The sequence below is a fragment of the Camellia sinensis genome, chromosome 9 (genome assembly GCF_055761805.1).
Source record: "Camellia sinensis isolate YWXY chromosome 9, ASM5576180v1, whole genome shotgun sequence".
Classification (NCBI taxonomy): domain Eukaryota; kingdom Viridiplantae; phylum Streptophyta; class Magnoliopsida; order Ericales; family Theaceae; genus Camellia; species Camellia sinensis.
The window spans coordinates 194,069,241-194,089,145 of NC_138969.1; the positions used below are offsets into that span (position 1 = coordinate 194,069,241).

General features: G+C 33.4%; 1 long non-coding RNA gene across 3 annotated transcripts in view; it reads left to right on the top strand.

Annotated features, from left to right (window-relative positions):
* The window catches only part of LOC114323079 (uncharacterized), a 28,416-nt gene extending 11,001 nt beyond the window's left edge, over nucleotides 1-17,415 (top strand). For all 3 annotated transcript variants that reach the window (XR_003651017.2, XR_003651016.2, XR_003651015.2), the window contains exons 5-6: nucleotides 1,081-1,120; nucleotides 16,557-17,415. This is a non-coding gene — a long non-coding RNA (uncharacterized LOC114323079). The remainder of the gene's footprint in view (nucleotides 1-1,080; nucleotides 1,121-16,556) is intronic.
* Nucleotides 17,416-19,905: the final 2,490 nt, after the last annotated feature.

Below are 19,905 nucleotides of genomic sequence, written 5' to 3' on the forward strand. Positions count from 1 at the left end.
TTGGCCAGTACTCACCGAGAAACTAACCGAAATGGTATTGGTCTATTTGGATTCTGTTTTTTTCTGGTATGGTATGTACCGGCTGGTGCGGTATGGGATTGACAACTATGGTTTGAAGAATACATGTTAATTCAATTGCGCCATACAGTTTCATATAAAATGCTTCTCTAGGTGGTTTAGGAAATAAGGGGTTGAGTCGAAATTTGAAACAAACTGCATTTCAATTCTACTCTATTGCGAATTTGTATTGTGGGTCAGTGTATTTGTTATTCAGAATTAATTTTCTTGACTCTAGATTTATGTAAGGTGATTAATCATGGTCTTTATAAACTGAAAAAGTGATAACAGTGTTTAGGTCTCATTTTTTCATTTTTTTTCATCAGTACATTTTGAATCATGCTCCCATAAAATCACAACGTCAAAGGCCAAGGTCCAAATGATATTCATGAAAAACCAAGATGCATAAGAGCCCACATGCCTTTTGTAGCATACATATTAGTGTCAATATATCAATGCGATTTTTTTATATAACATTGAACATGTAAATAAGTGATAGAACACCGCTAGTAATAGGTTTATTGGATTATGATCGAAGTGGATACTTGCTACCTTTCTAGTTGAGTGAGTGACATCCTTACGTCAGGGTCTTGGCATTATATGCACTTACTTCATATGGTAGAAGCTCTTGCTTTTCACTTAGGTTTGGGTTAGTATGGTCATTGGTTAGGCTCGTGGATCAAGAAATGAAGGTGGGTTTATTTATTTATTCTTTTACATAAGAGATTGAAAAATGTCATGATCACTTTTAGTAGAAATAATATTAAAATGTGTAACTAAGTTTTCATTGTATGGTTATTTGTGTCAACTTCGTGTCATGTAGATTTGGTACTAACCCTACCTGTTTGATATTCGTGTTATTAGGTTGTGTCATAGCTATGTTTGTGTTGGGAAATGGTCAACTCTAACATGCTGACTTCGTGTACGATTCGAGTCGTGCTATCATGTCGTGTCAAACTCAACCGCAAATTTATTTTTCTCTCTAGTATATATTAGAAATTAATTGAACTACTCAATTCACAGGAATTTGAAACCATGCCCCCTTGTCCTGGTTGCAGAGGAGGTTAGTAATTTTAAGTTCCTGTGCTTCTATTGTTATGTTTTGTTTGGTTTGGTGTACTAGTACTTTTGTTTTGTTTGTAAGAAATGTTAGAGACCCACACTTTTAGACTCATAAAATCATCCACAATAATGTGGCAAGGGAGTTCGGCCCTATATAATTGGGTGTGTAACAAATTAAAAGTTAACACTTATCATATCACAACATTGTGGATCAAATTGTGGGAGTTTTTTTGGGGGTCTCAAACATTTTTCTTTATTTTAATAGGCATTATTTGTTATTGCAGGTTCTCTTTACCTCTGTATATGGGTTTATTTCTATATCTACTTTTTTGGATATCAAATTTAGATTACTCACAATTTCTACTTTATTCTAGCCCTTATATAACTACTAGTGGTTTAGATCTTGGTCTTATATTATTTTGGAATATATTATATTACATATTTAAATATTCATTATTTACACAAATTAAATGATAATTACTTCATGCTAATATACCATATTAGTGAATAATTTGACAGATTTACGTGTAACTACATTATTTTCATCCTACTAAGCCATCTTCTAACACATTTACGCGTCTTTTTTTTCATTAAATTTTAAGTGAAACTTTGATTGGATTATCCTTGACAATAATACATCTTTTAGGGTATAAGATATTTATGTCAAATTATGGAACTTTGATAATAAGATGTTAGCAAGTGTCCAAAAAGTATTAGTCTAATGTTTATTGTTTACGCGATAGAACTGATCAATGAAAGTGGTTAGGTTTGCCCTAGTGTGGCGCGTTCGGGTGTATTTTGGTTATATAGGATGAAAGAATTGCTTGTTATTTTGAGATTGTTTTGGGAGCACTTTCTTTGTGCATTAGATTTAGGAATTTAGATAATTGAGTTTTTTTTTTAGGGCTTGCAGTCCTAATCAATGTTTTAAAATCAGACCGGACTTTTTGGTTTAGATGAACCACCAAACCTGTTTCGAACAAAAAATTGGCTTATTTTTGTGATTTTCGTATCATTGAGCTCATATCTAGTATTACAGCTCTAGTATTACAACACAACTTTGGTCTCTTCAACATGCTCTTCAATTCACAGTCAATCTTAACATTACAAATTTGGAAATGAAAACAGATATTCAATCACTACAACAATTTAGGGTTGGGTTTTTCCCATATTGAAATCTCAACATGAGACAACTTGAGAGGCTTATAGAGCTCACCACGAGTCTTGTTTTGATAATCCGAACCGTTCATTTTGTAAAACACTTAATGTATAATATCCATGAAAAAAAATTAGTTCGATTCAATATTCATAAATTTTTCATTGTACTATATTTGTTATTGAAAAAATTGACAACACATATATTTTTGAAATTAGATTATTCACTTTTTCACAGACAAATGTTATAAATTAAAAAGATTACAATTATTGGATTGACCTAAATTTTGTCATGAATATTATACATTAGAGTTCTACAAAATGAACGGTTCAGATCTTTGAAATGGAACTTGTGGTGGGCCGTATAGGCCTCTTAAGTTCTCCCATGCTGAGATTGCAACATGAAAGAAGCCCATCCCTTTGAGAATTGCTTAATTTAACTATTTTACTTTCTATAAAAAAAAATATGTAAAAATATAAAGAGAATGATATGACAATTTATAATGACTTTTTAACTAAAAATCACATTTTGAAAGGAACAATATACCTTGGCTTGTTTTGAGAAATAGGTTAAAAGCTATTTATTTTGGCTTTTTTAGTATTTTTAAAAAAACGTGTAAAAAAATAGAGAAGTGATGTGATCAAAAGAAGTTAAAGCCAAAAATACCAAAGGAGACCATTGTCACATCATTCTCTTTGTTTATGAATTTTTCTCTTAGCTACTGCTTATATGAAAGGATTGAAATAGCAAACTCCTAATCAACCTAAGCTCTTACATGGATGAGAACCATTAAAAGAATTTTAAAAAATACAAATAAAATTGACTGCCTTACAATATTTAAATTTTAATTATTTTTTTACAATTTTTTTTTTTCCATTTATTATATTGATTCGTGCCATTCAAAATAATCATTGAGGAAAATTTTTGGACCAATTGTCCTCATAGAAAGAATTCAATGTTTGGATGCCAAACAAGAACAAAAAAATAGCACAACAAAAAAGTTATTCAAGTGAAGGGTAGAAATTACAAAGATCTAAGAAATATTACTTGATTTGATTAAATTGTCGACAGAAGTCCTGTAATTACCCATGTCGTGCATTTCATTTAAACTTAGTCTTATTTATTTTTCATGATACTTTCATATTTGATGGGATTTGAGGATTGATTTTAGTTTGGTTTGGTTTGGTTTGATACTTTCGTGTTTGTGTTGAAACTTAATCAATTTTAACTTGTTAACTTTTTTTGTGTCCTATAAGATTTTATTTTTACATGACAAAATAGTTAATTTAAAAAAATTATGAAATTTATTAGGGGTTGTTTGGGATAACCTAAATAAGTGCACTCTTTGTCTTTTTACGAAAAGATGTGCAGAAAAAGTAGAGAGGTGATGTGATAGAAAAAAAGATAAAAAGATAAAAAGATGGATTATTTGAGGTGTGCCAAACTTGGCCTAAAGGGGCATGGTAAATTATGATTGGTATGATGTATGACCACGTAGTGTCCCAAAATCAACCAATAATTTTTCGTCTATTTGTTTGGCTTAATCATTGTCTACACCTTAAGCTTTTAGTTCAATTTTGGTGATAAAAGTTACAAATTCCTTTAGAAGAAAAAAAAAAAAATAATGAAGAAGATGAGCAAAAGAATAGAAGATAAGTAGAACAAATAGTAGAGAGGTACATGAAAAAGAAAGAAAGAAAAAAAACTTATTAAACAGAATAGAAGTAAACCGCAACATCTAGAATCCCATAAATATATCTTTAATTCCCAAAATTACCTTACACAAGTAGACAATTCTCAACGTTACATGGACTCGGGTACGAATATCAGGTGCGGGTACATATCCAAGGGTTGGACATCTTAAAATTGAAAACGAAAGATACGGGGATATGGATCCAAATGTGGATACGGATACGGGGATACAGGAAATAGTTATTTTTAAAAAATATTTATTAAATTATTATGTTAAAAACTTATCTAAATAAATTTTTAAATAATATTTAATTAATTAAATACAATATAAAAATATTTTTAAATAAAATTATTATCTTTATACAGTTATTATTTTAAAAGTAATGAGGGGAGGGAGAGAAAGTCTTTATTGTCTTTAAATAATAGTGGGGAGAGAGAGAGTCATTCGGTATGTTTGGTTTGGCTTTGTAGAGTAATTTTGGGAATTTTTTTTTAAAAACTTGTTTGGTTTATAATTTTTTTAAAATAATTTTCAAAATTACTGTCTCTTTTACACATCAATCAATCACTTTTTCTCTCTCCTCAATCTCTTTTTCTCTCACACATCTACTCAATTACAACAAAATATCAAATCATTCCAAACTCCCAAACTCTAAAACTACTTTCAATTTACACAACCAAACAAACCAAAAAAATTTCTAAACTCTCTCCCCAAAACAATTTTTAAAAATTAATCTCTCAAAACCAAACCAAACCAAACCTACCCATTATATTTAAATAAAAATGGAGTAGTGGTGAGATATTATTTAAATAGTAGTAAAGGAGTCAGTAGCTTGCTGATTTGAGAGAGTCATTATTATCTTTAAATAATATTGGGGTGAGAGAGAGATTGAGAACAATACGGGAGAGAAGACAGATCGAGAGAGAGAGAGGGAGAGAGAGGAGGAGATCGAGAGACGAGAGAACAGGAGAGACCGAGATCGAAGAACATGAGATCGAGATCGCAACTGGAGAGAGAAGAACAAGAGATCGACAAAAGTATGTGTAAGGAAGATGAGATCGACTTCGCACTTCGACTTCGACTTGTTGAACTTTGCTTCAACATTTCAGGTTTCTTTTCCTTTCCAGAAATTCTGTATTTCCTTGGTTTGTTTCTTCTCATCTTACCCTCTTCTTGTTCAAACCAAGAACAAAAAAGAAATTTTGTAACAAAAATATTATAGAACAACAATTAGCCGTACCTATTTTTATTTCGCCGCATCCCAGCCGTATCCTGTACCCGTGTCGTGTCGTGTTGTGTCGTGTCGACATGGGTACCTCCCAAAAATGAACGAGTCCGTGTAACGTAACAGGCTAAAATCAACTTTCACACCGGTGAGGAATTACGGTTCATCCCAAGTCTAAAAATATTGTTCACTATATATTGTATGGGAAATATATATATATATATATATCTATTTTGGGAGGATAAATTAAATTCAAAATACAACCTAGGTAACAACTTTGTTTAAAAAAAAAAGAAAAAAAAAACTAACTAACAACTCAGTCAATCAGAATCATTGCAGTTGCTTCTCTCATTCTTGCCATCTTCTACAGTTTTCACTAGTATGTCAAATTAAGCCTTGATCTCTTTTAGTAACTTATCCCTCCCATTTGATGGTGGTGGTTCTTCGTCCAAAACACCGTTTTGGGATCCTTCCCCACCATGCGAAAAATCTTGAATGTCTTGTAGGCATACTCAACTGTCAAAACCTAAATGACCATTGTTGATATGATTTTCAGATACTTGTTTAACCCTATATCCTCCTCTATTTCGGCAATCTCTTTGCCCTTCTTCTGAGCTTGAGCCCCAACTGCATAATGTCTTGACTGGATAGGTGAAAAACTACCGACAGGTTCTTCAATGGCCAACGGTAAGGAATGGTGTACCTCTGAACCTTCATATCCACTGTGCTTTTATCTTCTTTTGATTCAACAATAGTTATGGACCATCTCTTCAGCAGTTTATCGGCTACGATTTTCGGATCGAAACCTATAAGACAGAAAACACTTATCAAAAACAAAAACAAAGAACCAACAATAATAATAGGGTAAATGAATTGGTGAAGAAAATACAAGAACTATTGGCAAAATTTGCCCATAATAATAAAATAATTTTTTTAACACCTTTCCGTTGATTAACGTTCAATTTCACCTTACGTCCTTTCAGCAAATACTCAAAAGCACTGGGCACTCCCTCCCTTGCCATTTTTCTACAGAAAAACAAAAACAAATATGAAAGATGTAAGCAATCAAAGACTCAGAAACCGACCAACAAACCCATTTTGTACATTTCTTGTTATACATACATATATAGGGAGAGCAAAAAAAAAAAAAGGGTTATACATACCAACGAACCCATCTTGCTCTATCTCTCTATATACGTATGTATAACTCGAAATGTACAAATTGGTCGGTTTCTGAGTTTTTGATTGCTTATATCTTTTATATTTGTTCGTGTTTTTCTATTTTTTGTGTAGAAAAATGGCAAGGGAGGGAGTGCTCAGTGCTTTTGAGTATTTGCTGAAAGGACGTAAGGTGAAATTGAACGTTGATCAACGGAAAGGTGTAAAAAAAAATTATTTTATTATTATGGGGCAAATTTTGCCAATAGTTCCTGTATTTTCTTCAGTAGTTCATTTATCCTATTATCATTGTTGGTTCTTTGTTTTTGTTTTTGATAAGTGTTTTCTGTTTTGCAGGTTTCGATTCGATAATTGTAGCCGATGAACTGCTGAAGAGATGGTCCATAACATGACTATTGTTGAATCAAAAGAAGATGAAAGCACAGTGGATATGGAGGTTTAGAAGTACACCATTCCTTACCGTTGCCATTGAAGAACTTGTCGGTAGTTTTTCGACTATCCAGTCAAGACATTATGAAGTTGGGGGCTCAAGCTGAGAAGAAGGGCAAAGAGATTGCTGAAATAGAGGAGGATAGAAGGTTAAATAAGTATCTGAAAATCATATCAACAATGGTCATTCAGGTTATGACAGTTAAATATGCCTACAAGGCATTCAGGTTTTTTTGCATGTTGAGGAAGGATCCCAAAGCGGTGTCTCGGACGAAGAACCACCACCATCAAATGGGAGGGATAAGTTACTAAAAGAGATCAAGGCTCAACTTGACAAACTAGTGAAAGTTGTGGAAGATGGCAGGAATGGGGGAAGCAGCGGCAGTGATTTTGATTGACTGAGTTGTTAGTTAGGGTTTTTTTTTTTTTGAATGAAGTTGTTAGTTAGGTTGTTTTTTGAATTTAATTTATCCTTTCAAAATAGATATATCCCCATACAATATATAGTGAATAGTATTTTTAGCCTTGGGATGAATAGTTTTTCCTTACCTGTGTGAAGTCGATTTTAGCCTGTTGTTTTGGTTGAGAATTGTCTACTTGTGCATGTAATTTTGGAAATTAAAGATATATTTATGGGATTCTAGATGTTGCGGTTTACTTCTATTCTGTCTAATAATTTTTTTTTTGGTGACTTTTATCTCCAAAATTGAAGGAAAACCTTAAGGTGTAGACAATGATTAAGCCAAACAAATGGATGAAAAATTATTGGTTGATTCTAGGACACTATGTAGTCATACACCATACCAATCACAATTTACCATGCCCCTCAAACTAATAAATTTCATAATTTTTTTAAATTAACTATTTTGTCATGTAAAAATAAAATCTTATAGGACACAAAAAAGTTAACAAGTTAAAATTGATTAAGTTTCAACACAAACATAAAAGTATCAAACCAAACCAAACTAAATCAATCCTTAAATCCCATCAAACATGAAAGTATCATGAAAAATAAATAGGACAAAGTTTAAATGAAATTGCATGACATGGGTAATTATAAGACTTCTGTTGACAATTTTATCAAATCAAGTTATATTTCTTAGATCTTTGTAATTTCTACACTTCACTTGAATAATTTTTTTCTTCAAATTGCCCTAGTGCTATATTTTTTGTTTTCGTTTGGCATCCAAACATTAATTCTTTCTATGAGGACAATTGATCCAAAAATTTTCCTCACTGATTATTTTGAATGGCAAGAATCAATATAATAAATGCGAAAAAAAAAATTGTAGAAAAATAATTAAAATTTAAATATTGTAAGGCAGTCAATTTTATTTTTATTTTTTAAAATTCTTTGAATGATTCTCAGCCATGTAAGAGTGTAGGTTGTAGGAGTTTGCTATTTCAATCCTTTGATATACCCGATTGATATAATCGGGTAGCTAAGAGAAAAATTCATAAACAAAGAGAATGATGTGACAATGGTCTCTTTTGGTGAAGAGCTTAAAAGCTACTTTTTGGCTTTTAACTTCTTTTGGTCACATCACTTTTCTATTTTTTTACACGTCTTTTTAATAAATACTAAAAAAGCCCAAAAAAAAATAGCTTTTAACCTATTTCTCGAAACAAGCCAATGTATATTTGTTCATTTCAAAATGTGATTTTTAGTTAAAAAGTCACTATAAATTGTCATACCATTCTCTTTATATTTTTACATATTTTTTTTTATAGAAAGTAAAATAGTTAAATTAAGCAATTCTCAAAGAGATGGGCTTCTTTCATGTTGAAATCTCAGCATGGGAGAACTTGAGAGGCCTATAAGGCCCACCATAAGTTCCATTTCGATGAGCCAAATCGTTCATTTTATAGAGCTCTAATGTATAATATTCATGACAAAATTTAGGTAAATTCGATAATCGTAACCTTTTTAATTTATAACATTTGTATAAAAATGTGAATAATCTATTTCAAAAATATATTTGTTTCAATGACAAATATAGTACAATGAAAAAGTTATGAATATTGGATCAAACTAATTTTTTTCATGGATATTATACATTAAGTGTTTTACAAGATGAATGGTTTAAATTATCAAAACGGGACTCGTGGTAAGCTCTACAGGCCCCTCAAGTTGTCTCATGTTGAGATTTCAATATGAGAAAAGCCCAACCCTAAATTGTTCTAGTGATTGAATGTCTGTTTTCATTTCCAAATTTGTAATGTTAAGATTGACTGTGAACTGAAGAGCATGTCGAAGAGACCAAAATTATGCTGTATACTAGAGCTGTAATACTAGATATGAGCTCAATGACACGATTGAAATCACAATATGTATCTAACCACTACCTTGTTATAGTAGGACAAGGGGGTATGGTTTCAAATTCCTTGAATTGAGTAGTTGAATTAAATAATAGGGGATATGCTAGGTGTGTGTCAAGTTTTGTCTATTGTAAGTTTGATTATTATAAATGGCATAATTCAATATTATGGAAGCTCTAACTTAAAAAAAAAAAATATATATATATATATTATAACAAAACATCTGTTAAAATTGATGTATTATTGATTGATGTTTGATTGATAGATTACAAGATTGATTCAATTACAATTCCTATACAATCTATATATAGAAGAGAATGTGGTAGTAGGTGTAGTGGAGGTGATAGTGGGTTAGGTGAAGTGGAGTGTGTGGTGAAGTGGAGGTAGGTGAAGTGGAGTGTGTAGTGGAGTAGGTGAAGGTAAAGATGGGAAATTCTAACAGCCCCCCGCAAACTCAAGGAGGAGAGAAACTAACCAACTTGAGTTTGGAGAGAGTAACAAAACAAGAAAATACATAAAAATAAAAAAAAAGATAGGAGACACTGGATGGTCGTGTCAGACCGTTGATGAAGACACTGAAAGGTGGTGCCATAATGTGGTAGAGGACACTGTATGGTGGTGTCAGACCGATGTAGAAGACAGTTTATGGGGTCATGTCGGACCGTTGTAGAAGACAGTTTATGGGGTCATGTCGGACCGTTGTAGAAGACAATGTTGTGACAGTTTACGGAGTCTTGCTGGACCCTTGTAGAAACTAACCGGAATCAATGTCGGGACAGTTTACAGAGTCTTGTCGGACCCATAAAGGAGTTAACCGGAATCAATGTCGGGACAGTTTACAGAGTCTTGTCGGACCCATAAAGGAGCTAACCGGAAGCAATGTCGGGACAGTTTACAGAGTCTTGTCGGACCCTTAAAAAATCGCATCCTCAAAAGGTGCGCTCAATTTGTTAAAAAGGCGTGCCATCAAAAGGCGTGCCATCAAAAGACGTGTTCACTTTATCAAAAGATGTGCCATGAAAAGGCGTGCCATCAAAAGGCGTGCCAGGTTGTCGGCGTCAAAAGGCGCGCGATGCGCGTGGCTGCCTCTGTGTCATGGTCTTTATAAACCGAAGCGGAGGAGGCAGAAACTGAGACAGAAAAACTGAGAGAAACCTCTGAAAAATTCTTCGTTCTGCTTAGAAAGAGAGGTTTTGCTGAGAAGAAACTCTGTAACACTCTCTATAACACTCTGTTGCCCAGAAAAAATGGCTTCGTCTTCCCGCGGGCTGCTCACCCTCTTTCCCGACCTCAACGAGTCCACAGGAGAGAGAACTGGTGCGGTGGCCAGTGAACCTCAACCAAATACCGCTGGGTATACTCCGTTGAACTTTCCGATGCGGTCTGTGGAGCAAAGAATGGCAGGGCTGTCGGATGTGGAGGCCAATCAGTATACTTTGAAGGCATGTGTGGAAAGCATGACGGCGGTCACAAATTTGTCGAACCGGCTGCAGAGTAGGACAAATGAGGTGCAGCATTTAAACTCCCAGCTGGCTCTGCTCCAACGCATGTATAAGGATGCGCGAGCAGAGATAAGCGTGCTAAGGGCAGAAAACAAGGAGCTGAAGCGGAAGGCCACTGTGATGTTCCGATTTGGAGGTCCGCCGTATGCTGCAGTGGAGGAGTATGGAGGAGTGAACGTGCTCGGCGGCGTAGGAAACACGGAGGCAGCACCGTCAAGGGCCGCCCAGGACGGAGGCAAGAAGAAGAGACCGGCGGCAGAGTAGATAAGAAAAACAAATCCCGCCTGGGAATGTGTTTGTTTTTTTTTTTTTTTTTTTTTTTTTTTTTTTTTGTGTAAAAGTGTAATCGGGGTTGATCCCTGAGATGAATAAAATATGGTTGGTTGTGCAAATTTGTAAAATGGGTGCAATGGGGTTTGGTATTTTTTTTTTTTTTTTTTTTTTTTTTTTTTTTAAGAATAATAATAATAATAATAATAATAATAATAATAATAAAAAAAAAAAGAAAAGTGGGTGGAACCAGCACATGGTGTTGATTGTAGGGTGCATGATGGTAATATAGAAAAATAAAAGAAAAGTGTGAAATGGTGTGGACAAAAGGTGCTGTTAAAAAATAAATAAATAAAGAAAGTGAAAGGAGATAAGAACAGCATGATTGCTGTCATGGGCGGTGCATTTTTTTTTTTTTTTTTTTTTTTTTTTTTTTTTTTGAAAAGAAGAAAAAAAAAAAAATAATAATAATAAATAAATAAATAAACAAAGTAGTAAAACTCTTCTCTCTCTCAACATCACGTGGGTGGTGTAAAGAGAGTGGTTGTATTGGAAAGACAAAAGGCAGTGGAGAAAAATATTAAAAGAAAAAGAAAGTTGCGTGGGGTTGTGTGCGCTGTGTCGAGGGTTTTGGAAGGGAGTGAGAGATAGTGGGTTGATTAAAAAAACAAGAATGTGGGTGGCATTTCCTTGTGGCTATGTGGACAGCTGTATTACCCTTCTTATCACGTTCATTCAGTATTAAGTGATCAGCAAGCAATAAATCCTCAACTACCGAAGTATCCTGACCCTTTACAGCCATATGGAGTGCTGTTTGGCCTTTCTTATCTTTGACAGAGAGAATTCCTGGATCTCTGCTTATAAGTGCTTCTACAATTCGAAGAAGGCCATATCTTGCAGCTGTGTGTAATGCAGTTTTCCCATTTTTCCTCACTATCCGCATTGAGCTGGCATCTGCATCTAATATAGCATTCACTACATCCAAGTGATCCTGCACAGCAGCTGAATAGAGGGGGGTAGTGTTTGAGGAGTCACATACCCTACAAAGTTCAGGCCACATGCCCAGAAGTTCCTTCACAATCCCCAAGTGACCGCGCTTAGCGGCGACATGAAAAGGGTGAAAATCGGACTTGGACCTGATCATGGCGGTCTGTAGATCGCAGAATTTGAGCAAATAACTGAACATCTCTTGAAAGTTGTTCTCGGCAGCGATGTAGAGAGCTGTCTCGCCCGAATCGTTCTGCAGAGCCATAAGAGATGGATGATCAGACCCTTCATCCTCGATGAATCGCTTCAGCGATTCGAGGTCGCCTGATCGGACGGCCGAGAAGAATGATTGGTGGGTTATGAAACGCAGAGACTTGGAGTCCATGTAGTAGGGTTTCAAAATTCTTGGGGCTTTGTCCTCTTTCTGTGTGTGTGTGTGTATCGAGAGAGAAGCAGCTTTTGAACATTGTTTACATACCATGCAGAGTAGTAACGTCATCAAACAAAGACAGACTTGTAGAGAGAGAGAGAGAGAGAGAGCATGTGTAGAGGTCCGGCGGGCGGCCAAGGCGAGGCTGCCGCCCGCCGGTGAAGCAGAATTACTAGCTTCTTAACCTTGCTCTGATACCATGTTAAAATTGATGTATTATTGATTGATGTTTGATTGATAGATTACAAGATTGATTCAATTACAATTCCTATACAATCTATATATAGAAGAGAATGTGGTAGTAGGTGTAGTGGAGGTGATAGTGGGTTAGGTGAAGTGGAGTGTGTGGTGAAGTGGAGGTAGGTGAAGTGGAGTGTGTAGTGGAGTAGGTGAAGGTAAAGATGGGAAATTCTAACAACATCACATAAGGTATAAAACACAATTATTGGATCATAACCAAAATAATGTTATAACCAATATCACAATAAGTCATAATTAACAATACAATACGTTAACGGTTATAATCAAAGATACAAAGATCATAACTAAGGGTGCATAGGATCCATACCGCAAAGGGGGTTTGTACCATAAAATTTCCTATAATTTCTAATATATATTAGAGAGATAAAATAAATGTACGGTTGAGTTTGGTACTACTGGCAATTTTCAAATTTTTTTAGACAACCAAATCAAGAATGATAAATTTGACAAGACATGATAACACGACTCAAACAACAGACAAAGTTAATGAGTTAAGGTTGATCATTTCCTGATACACATATACATGACACAATGTGATACATGAATATTAACATATTGCGTTAGTGTCAAATTTTTATAACACAAAATTAACATAAATAACCTGTATAATGAAGAATTAATTATATATTTTAATATTATTTTTACTAAGGACTATCATGAGATTTTCTAATCTCTTGTAATTTCATCAACTTATTAAAATGTACGTAAAATAGAATATAAAAATAATGAATTTTTTGCCTACTATTTTAGTTAATCTCATATAATTTGAAGACAACGAATATTTTTACCTACTATTTGAGTTAATCTAGCAAAAAATATAAAAATAGAATATATTTTTTGTAAATTAAAAAAATAAAAATAAGGTGAAATCAAATATTGTTATAAATAATTTTTATCATACACTATATTTTTAGTAAGTTGTGAATTTTTTGACATGAGACATTTGGAGTGCTTCTCTGTGTGAGTTTCGGATTTGATCAATTCGTTTATTGACAGACGGAGGGAGGGGGCAAATCACACTATTAATCACTTGTTTGGTTTTAATTGATTTTCTAAAAATTAATTAATTTTTTTTTAATTTTTTAAAAAATATTTGAAGTAAAGTTTTTAACTTAATTTTTAAATACACCTAATTTGATGTATTTAAAAAGTTAATTTTTTTTTCATTTGTATAAGATAGTGTACTTACAATTCTAGTATATATAACTCAAGCATTGTACAGCTTTATTTGTTTATGGGCCATGCCATGCCATTTCATTAAATTTTTATTTTTGTTTTTGGTGAAGAACATGAAATAGTTTGATGGTATATAACAGTTCTCATCTTACTTGAATGTGAGATTAATACATTGCTGAGGCTATAATATGATTATTTGTAATGATTCAAGAATTGTATGAGAAAGGGGGGTAGAAAATTTGGGTCTCTATGCCTGTCACCTTTGGGTTGCTTACCGATTTGGAAAGGGAAAGGGAAAAGGTGTGTGAAACTAAGTGAAATGAAGGTATATTTTATTCACATTTCATCTACCTTTTTCATTTTTCTTTCCAAATTTGTCCTCAAATCCTCCAACCAAACACAGCATAAAGGCAATGAAGGAGGTTGTTTTGAAGAAGCTTGTGCCCTAGCACTATAATAATGCTCTCAAAGCTATCCTCACCAGCCTTGAACATCTGTTTAAAGGTTTCAAGTATTGCAACTCCAATTTCTATGGCTGGTTTGAAGATAGAATTAATAATCCCTCTAAGTATGGTATGTATATATTCCCTATTTCTCAATTCCTCAAATTCATCCTTTATTCTTCTAGGAATAATGTTATATAAATTAATAAATTTTACAAATTTTTATTACTTGCATGAATTGTCTCGATCACATATAAACATGGTAAAGATCATGAAGTTGAAATGTCATGTGTTATTTAGGTAGTTGGGTTTTATTTAGAAATGTCGAGTATTTAGAAGGAAAAAAAAATACTTAGAAAAAGTACTCCTAATTTGATTGTATTATGCATTTAAACTTGGGTCACAACGAGAATAAATCTAGTTTACATATTTGAAATTTTGAAACTTTTCTAAATATATTTTCTCAATATGTAACAGAGTTTCATTCGATTCTTCTATCTAGTAGAATTGCTATAAAAACTAGACAATTAAATCTAGCTATTTGAGTTTGTGATGCACTGTGGAGCCTATAATCATGTAATTATATGATTAAATGATGTGCATTCTTGCAAAGCATTATTATGATCATGATGAACCTTTGTAATATATTTAGTTGGAAACAGCATTGCATTGCATGTACCCCAAATTTTTTTTTTAAAGCAAAGTACATAATTTAATTTGAACATGTCAACTTTAAATCTACACTATAAAACTTTATGTAACGCCTTCAAAATAATACATAAACCCAACATTCAAGATATCCATAGACATATGAGGATAAAGCATATTTCCATTTATCAGAGTATTCATTACAGAAGTATTACATGTTGACAACAAAAGTAAATGCCTTACGGGCTTACAACTTTTCAAACCAACACTTGGTTACAAAAAGAGAGTACTAACTCAAATACACATTAAGCCCTTGGCTTGAATTTACATGTAATATCAAAAGAGAACAACAAAAAGAGCTATCAGCCTATGTCTTTGGAGGTGGCATATCACCTGAACCTGAAAATGATATCCCATATAGGGTAAGCCAAAGCTCAGTAGAGATATACTAAACCAAATATAAGAAATAACTAAAACGTTAGCATTCGATATATGATTAACACTTGTAAACCAACTTACAATACTTCCAGTTCCATGACAAATATGTTCATATTTCACTACACCTTCTTTTACTTCCAATTCAAATTTATAAACATGGCTCATTATCTAGCCGAACAAGTAAATGAGACTACGCTCATATCAAAACACTTCCAATACTTCAACTATCAATGGAGTCCATCCCCTATCTCCTCCCAAACAATATACATATATAATGTATTTAAACAGTTCATCATATACAATGACCAATCAATACATAATTTCAATGTATTATTCCAACCGTCATATTCAATGACATATTCCAAGTGATTAGTTTCAGTTTTCCCTAATCAACATACAATGTCTACAACAATCAAGACTATTTTCCACCGATAGCTCAAAGCAGTTACCTCTAAACAGATAATAAATTTATCAAACAGATAAATTATCAACATTTTCATAGGTGAGTGTTTAACTACACCATTCAATACCCCCCACAATTTCTCAATTTCATGACTTTCAACTCAGTTTCGCATTTTCCCAAATTAATTATTCAAATTAATTATTCAATATAATTAGGGCATTTTTCCCCTTTTTCAAATATCAACCCTAAGGTTCAATTTCATCAATTTAACAACAATTCTTTCATTTTCCAAGGTCTCACATACACATAGGTTTAACATGTGAAAACCCCCTTTTTATAACCTCATATCAAACCCAAACTTTTCCAAAATTACCAAACAATACTATCTAATCAAAATGACTAAAATTTATATCAAAACTCATAAGATGGAGTAGGGTATCCCTACCTCGAAGTTAGAAGCCCAAAGGAGTAGATGAAGAAAACTCAAAGTGTTCCAAATCCGCGATTTTTTAGATTAAAGTAAAGTCCAGGCCACCCTCTATCTTTCTTACAAAGAGATTAGGCTAGAAACACTCTAGGAGTGAGCAGCCGGATCTAGGGTTTGTGTAAAGAAGGTGATGAAAAAGTGAAGTGGAACTCGCTACTGCTAACTGATATATTCGAGGCTCGCTTGAGCGAAGGTGTAGTCTGATTTAAAATGTTGTTTTTAATCTGACTACCAAATTTGTAATGATTTGAAAACCTTTCTGACTATTTTTTCTGGATATATTTTTATTTGCGAAAAAGATAGATACAGAAGGGCACATCTTTCCTGGTCATGCAGCTAATTCAAGCCACATATGTTTTTTGTTTTTTATTTTATTTATTTTATTGTGAAGGGTTCAAGGAAGGGATGAATGCATGTTGTGGAACAGGACCGTTTAGGGGTTTATTCACATGTGGAGGAACAAAGAAGGTGACAGATTACTAATTATGTGATAATGCAGATGATTGTGTATGGTTGGATTCTTTTCATCCAACAGAGAGGATCCATGAGCAATTTGCAAAGGCTCTCTGGGATGGACCCCTTGACTTTGTTGGACCATATAATCTTCAAGTACGCTTCTTCTCCAACAAGCTCACCATTATTGCTGACTTGGTTGATGATCCTGAATCAGATACTCAGCATATTTACTAATACATAATTAGCAAAATGTAACCCCCAATGCCAGAGAGAATGTTACCATTTTGAACTTGTTTAAATAAAATATATCTATGGTCAAATTTGTGTTTTGTGTTGGTTTGGTTCTTGAAGTTTTAACTTTGTCAATTTATTAGTCTTAAAAAAGTTTTAGGTTGAGTCAAATTGATTCAATTTCAAACAGTGCATTAAAATTGTTAATGAAATGGTACTAGAGCATTTTGTTACTAATTTTAACACCTTGTTTGAAATTGGGTCGATTTGACTCAAATTAAAAATTTATGATATAAATTGACAAAATTGTAACTTGAAGGATCAAAATGACACATAACATATACCTTCAGGACTATATGTGTATTATAAACCTTTTGTATTATTATGGAAATGTTGTTTGCGACCTATGCGTCATGGGTTCCAAACACAAGTTTGTATAATGTGTGAGATAAGATTGCATACATCTAATCCTTCTCAGACCTTGTTGGGCTGCCATTTTAAGCCATGCTTGATTGTGTAATAAATGAATGTATGAGTTCATGATACACATATTGGTAGTCAGCTTATCTCAGAAAATGCCTTATTTCATGGGTGTTTATGTTTCAAAGGGAAAGAAAAATCATAAACACCACTAATTCATTCTCAAACATAGCTGTGGATCCAGGGTAGTTGGCTCTATGATATAACTCCTTATGTTGGTAATGTTGTTTTGTTTAACAAATCAGATTCTTATTTTTGCCACCAATATATATATATATTAGCACTCTTTTGTAGCAAATTAAACACGATTTTCACATGTTAAGATTTCAATGACTCACTCACTGCATTGTATTTAGCTAAAGCATAATGATGAACCATGTTTGTCAATGAATTACATTTACTGCGTAACTCTTGTGAATGGGATTGAAGTAATATTTTCTCGTATGATGTGTTCTAAATATTTAAAATTACTTATCACATGTTAAGGGATCAGTGGATAAACATAATTTCAAAGAGAGAGTTGAGGATAGAATAATTCTTCTAAAAATGCAGAGAGAGAGACATGCACACTTGAATTGCAAATAAGCCATATGGTAAGTGATGTAAGTCATACTATTGATACAAAGCTAAGAAGGCAATAATATTATTTAGTACTAATTACTGAGAAGAATCTAACAAGCTTTCATATGAATATGCTATGCTACCACATTTTAGTGGCTATTTAACATAACAAAAACAAAAAAATAAAAATAAAAATAAAATACAGTGACTAGACAATTTTAGTGGCTATTTACCATGGACTGAAAAAAACCAATAAAAAGGGAAGGAGATTCACCCTCACTCACTTGAATGAATAAATTTATTTTTCGATGAATGAGTCTCGTAGTATGTGATGTGGAATTCACTTTGTGAGTAATTTAGGCAAAAACTTTGTTGGTGTCTATAAGTTTTTTTAATTTTTTTTTTTAGGGTAATTACATACCAATGGAATTTTTTTTTAAAAAATATAATGAAAAACTCTATAATTTTTATTATTAATATTTATAAATTTTTTTATTGATTTGTAATTATTTTTTCAATGGTCAATTGATTTGATATATGTATATATTTTTTTGAGTTTAGATATGAACACTTTCTTAATTATCGTTAAATATAATTTTATTTTTTAATTTTAAAATTATACATTTGTATTACTCTTCTATTGAGGGCCGAAAATAATCTTTTACCCTCTAATCCGGAGGAGGAATTAGAGTGCTACTAAATGTCCCTACCTTTCTATTTTGGACCCTACCACTTCTTTGACCTCCCACTTTCTAAAAGTGTTATCTCCCTATATTTCAGGTAATTCTATTTTCACACACCTATTTATTTCTATGTACACACTTAATGAAACATAATTTTAATGACAATTATAACCGAAACATAATTCTATGTACACACCTGTTCATTTTGGGGTCACTACAGCTCGGACTCTTAAAATGTCACGGTTCCTAATCTGAACCAAAGAGTCCAAATCCGGCAAATCGTTTTGAGAAAACTGATTTTTGAAAGAAGTGCCAAACATGGACTGCTTTGCCAGATACAGAGTCGCCACCTAAATATTTTATTTTGGGAAATTTAGGAAACCCTGACTCGGTGCCAAAAGGCCACGTGTCCGTCATCACCAAAGTTGCCTCGGCTCGGGAACTTGGGTACGATTGGGGAAGGTCACTTCGTGAGCACCCCCGCTCGCCCGGTCATAGACCGGCCTCTACTAACCATGATATCTATTTTTGAAAACATTGTGAGTTCTTATTCCGGTTATTAGCCTAGGTTTCTATGTGATGCTCACAGCATACAAGTATAGACCGGGTCGCCCAAATTGGAACAAAACATTTCATACTTGTTTTTTGAAAATGGTTTGCTACCCACAGGTAGGCTTGAAACATTTGATGATTTATTCCAATTCAGATAACCCAACCTTCACCCACAGGCATTCAGGCAGATATATCAGATAAGCACATAGCCTCATGGTAAGCATGCTATTCATGGCAGTCACTCACACGCATGCAAGGATGCTAAAGCATAAAACTCACCGAGTACTCCAAGCCAAATAAAGAAGTTTATTAGAAATTATGAATGATCCTAAATATACAGAAATGCCTAATGCAACACATGCAAAATGCAACTATAGCAGGCTCGGCTATTCTAGATGGTATATGAAAATGCTACAACTAACATGTATTCAATTTGGAATTGAAAGTACAATGCAGTTAGTATGATGCGCCGAGCTCGGTGCATGCAATACAGATGAATGATGCAAACATGCTGTCATACTGTATGCTAATTTAAATATGCCCTAATCTAACCATCATAAGCGGATAAATAAAAGGGAGAAAGACGTGGGGTTGGAAGACATACATCACACTCACGCACACTTATTACAGTTGTGCCCTCGCGCAGAGGGTCCAAATAAATACTACAGTCCCAATATTACAGTCCCGAATAAAGAATATTACAGTCCAAAATATTACAAAATCCTAATTAATTAACAAATTAACTAAGAAAGCAAATAAAACTGGCATGCAAGCCAG